Here is an 855-nt window from a genome sequence, read left to right on the forward strand (position 1 = left end):
TGCCTGTTGGATTCAAAAAACTACATATTTTTTTTCTCAGAGATGTTGGGGAATGTCAGATGAAATCCATCTATAATGTGTTTGAAGTGAGAACAGCCAGAAGCACAGAAAGGTATACAGTATCATTTGATCCTCTGTTGTTGCATGAATTTTACTGCAGAGCAGAAATGCAGCCATGAAGTGTATTCAACGTTTAAAAAACGTTATATAATATGAATCTACATAACAAGTCACATTTCCTGTTGTTGAGGGGAATATTGTTGTGTTGTGAGAAACTGCTGCATCTGTTGATACACAAGTGGGTACCTAACGAAAATATATTCTTTCCCATACCGGGAGTTGAACCCGGGCCACCTGGGTGAAAACCAGGAATCCTAACCGCTAGACCATATGGGAAGACACATAGTTAATACACACATCACAGACAAATCTTTAAATGTTGACATCATGCCTGTTGGATTTAAAAAAGTTAAATATTTTGTTCTCAGAGATGTCGGGAATGTCCAGATGAAATCCGTCTAAAATGTGTTTAATGTGAGAACAGCCAGAAGCACTGAAAGGTTTACAGTATCATTCCCAGCTTGATTTCAGTCAATTAAATAAACTATTGAGCAGCCAGGAGTCAAACCTTGAATGTTCTTCTCTGTAATTAGACACATTATCCATTGCGCCACTAGCACCACGTCTAAGTTGAAGTCAGGTCACAGCTAGACCAGTTTACACAGTCATAGCGTCTGTCAAAACAAGGTTCCTTGGTTTTCTGTTTCAGATGCATATCTTAATTTGATCCTCCTGTTGTTGCATGAATTTTACTGCAGAGCAAGAAATGCAGCCATGAAGTGTATTCAACGTTTA

General features: G+C 38.4%; 1 non-coding gene across 1 annotated transcript; it reads right to left on the reverse strand.

Moving 5' to 3' along the window:
* Positions 1 to 324: 324 nt before the first annotated feature.
* trnae-uuc lies at positions 325 to 396 on the reverse strand. The gene has a single exon. It is a non-coding gene; the product is annotated as a tRNA-Glu (tRNA).
* Between the last annotated feature and the right edge of the window lie 459 nt (positions 397 to 855).

This window comes from Oncorhynchus gorbuscha, unplaced genomic scaffold, assembly GCF_021184085.1.
Source record: "Oncorhynchus gorbuscha isolate QuinsamMale2020 ecotype Even-year unplaced genomic scaffold, OgorEven_v1.0 Un_scaffold_11196, whole genome shotgun sequence".
NCBI lineage: Eukaryota > Metazoa > Chordata > Actinopteri > Salmoniformes > Salmonidae > Oncorhynchus > Oncorhynchus gorbuscha.